We start from the raw sequence: 2,899 nt of genomic DNA on the forward strand, positions 1-2,899 counted from the left end.
TAAGGCACTGCATCGCAGTGCTAGCTGTGCCACTAGAGATCCTGGTTCGAATCCAGGCTCTGTCGAAGCCGGCCGCGACCGGGAGACCCATGGGGCGGCGCACAATTGGCCCAGGGTAGGGGAGGGAATGGCCGGCAGGGGATGTAGCTCAGTTGGTAGAGCATGGCGTTTGCAACGCCAGGGTTGTGGGTTCGATAAAATAATGTATGTGCTAACTGTAAGTCGCTCTGGATAAGAGCGTCTGCTAAATGACTAAAATGTAAATGTGTTACCTACCTGGGCAAGGTCTGGAGACATGATGGAGCCACTCATCTAGGGAGAGTCTATGTTCTATCATGATTCATTCCACAGGCTATAAAGTATCCAAATGTATCATAGGATGTTAACAGTGTCAATGTCAACACATGACGAAGTCACTGATCAAACTGTGGGAGATAACAAGTGGACTAAGGACTGGCCCTTTAGTGTTAGTAGTAGTAGTGTAGTACCGTCACACTGACTCTGGAATGTATGGACAGATATGTGTTGTCAGGTGGGGTTTGTAATTTAGATTTATCAGTTAGAGGTGGCGCCACACGTTGTTCTTTATCATGGGCTGGACAGAGAGGGTAGGGTACTTATCATGGGCTGGTCAACATTCCACAGCTCTCCACCTGTTGCACAATAACAGAGATGGGTTAGCCATTACTTTTGATCGCTACATCTGCCAGAATCTGTGAACTTAGTAATTAAAGTAGTTACATTTGGATATAAAAAATCAGGTACTGTGACAGAGTAACCATGACATATCTGTGTTTAAAGAGCCATAACTTTCAAGTGAGCAAACATACTCCAGTGAAGTGCTGTCCAGAGAGTGACTTAGATTCTTGAGAGAGAGAGAGAAACAGAGAGAGAGAGAGAGATAGAATCCCTGTAAGTATGCCAGGTATGTCTCCAGTAAAGCGGGGAGGAGAAGGGTACTTGTTCCCTCACACTGCCATCCCGTTTGCATCTGAAGCAGGCGGTCAGCCCCCCCCCCCCAGCTGGATAGGGTTTCTCTCCACACCTGTTCCCTTGGAAACCAAGGAACCTCAGTTTACCTCAGACAGGTATTTCCTTAGAGGCCTCCGCTCAGATTGCGGGTCAGATTGGCCGAGACATATGCATGACTAACACAAGAAAAAGTTAGAAGAGGACTTTAACAAAAGGAAAAATATATGTCTGTTACAATACACATGAACACCATGTTACACATGTGGCTACAAGTTACAGCTTTAGCTGTCCCTGTGTTTGAAGCCCTCTGACTATGGGCCACACAATGGGCCTGGCTGGTAGCCTTTCCTGACCACTTTTGCACATTCCTCTCGGCCTGCTGGCCGTTCTGCAATGTCCCTGTCCCTCTTCAGAGGGGAAACACTCACACTCTGGTGACAGTAGAGCACGTCATGTCCAAAGATAGAGGTTGTTACGGTCTTAAACTGAGGCGGACTAAATCTATTTCTTGGATCTCAGTTTCCCTCCCCTTCAACAGTTGGCGAAGCCACTGTTTTTCTCTATGACTGGCAGAAGAGGTTCAAGAGGTACATCTATGCGATTGCATGGCATCCATTAGTTGTAGTTCTACCTACTCTGGTGTAGCCTTCCTATGACAGTCTGACGGTGTAGTACCTGAAGGAAGAGGGTAGCCCACTGCATCTACAGGCTGGGCAAACATCTGCAGACCTCCTCCCCTGGTCGCTCAAACAGGATAGTCAGAGTAACATTAGTGGGTAACACAGTATTACTGACTCATCAAGCTCTTTCCCTTGCACCCACTCCTACCTACCTACCCACCCACTCCTACCCACCCACTCCTACCTACTCACTCACTCCTACCCACTCACTCCTACCCACCCACTCCTACCCACCCACTCCTACCTACTCACTCACTCCTACCCACCCACTCCTACCCACCCACTCCTACCCACCCACTCCTACCTACTCACCCACTCCTACTCACCCACTCCTACCCACCCACCCACTCCTACCCACCCACTCCTACCCACCCTCTCCTACTTCTATTCACTCCTACTCATACCACCTATTCCTACGTTTTAACAACTTGACAGCCATGACCACAATGAGTGATTCGAAGGTTGTTGTCAAGGAGTTTTCCATGTGTCTCTAAATGTGTTCTTCACCTCACTTCAGTTCACCTGACTTTTCAGTTCACCTGACTTTTCAGTTCACCTGACTCTTCAGTTCACCTGACACTTCAGTTCACCTGACTCTTCAGTTCACCTGACTCTTCAGTTCACCTGACACTTCAGTTCACCTGACTCTTCAGTTCACCTGACACTTTAGTTCACCTGACTTTTCAGTTCACCTGACTTTTCAATTCACCTGACTTTTCAGTTCACCTGACTCTTCAGTTCACCTGACACTTCAGTTCACCTGACACTTCAGTTCACCTGACTCTTCAGTTCACCTGACTCTTCAGTTCACCTGACTTTTCAGTTCACCTGACTCTTCAGTTCACCTGACACTTCAGTTCACCTGACTTTTCAGTTCACCTGACACTTCAGTTCACCTGACTCTTCAGTTCACCTGACTGTTCAGTTCACCTGACTCTTCAGTTCACCTGACACTTCAGTTCACCTGACCCTTCAGTTCACCTGACTCTTCAGTTCACCTGACATTTCAGTTCACCTGACACTTCAGTTCACCTGACACTTCAGTTCACCTGACACTTCAGTTCACCTGACACCTCAGTTAACCTGACTCTTCAGTTCACCTGACATTTCAGTTCACCTGACACTTCAGTTCACCTGACACTTCAGTTCACCTGACACTTCAGTTCACCTGACTTTTCAGTTCACCTGACTCTTCAGTTCACCTGACTTTTCAGTTCACCTGACTTTTCAATTCACCTGACTTTTCA

This window comes from Coregonus lavaretus, assembly GCF_964263955.1.
Source record: "Coregonus lavaretus genome assembly, chromosome: 25".
NCBI lineage: Eukaryota > Metazoa > Chordata > Actinopteri > Salmoniformes > Salmonidae > Coregonus > Coregonus lavaretus.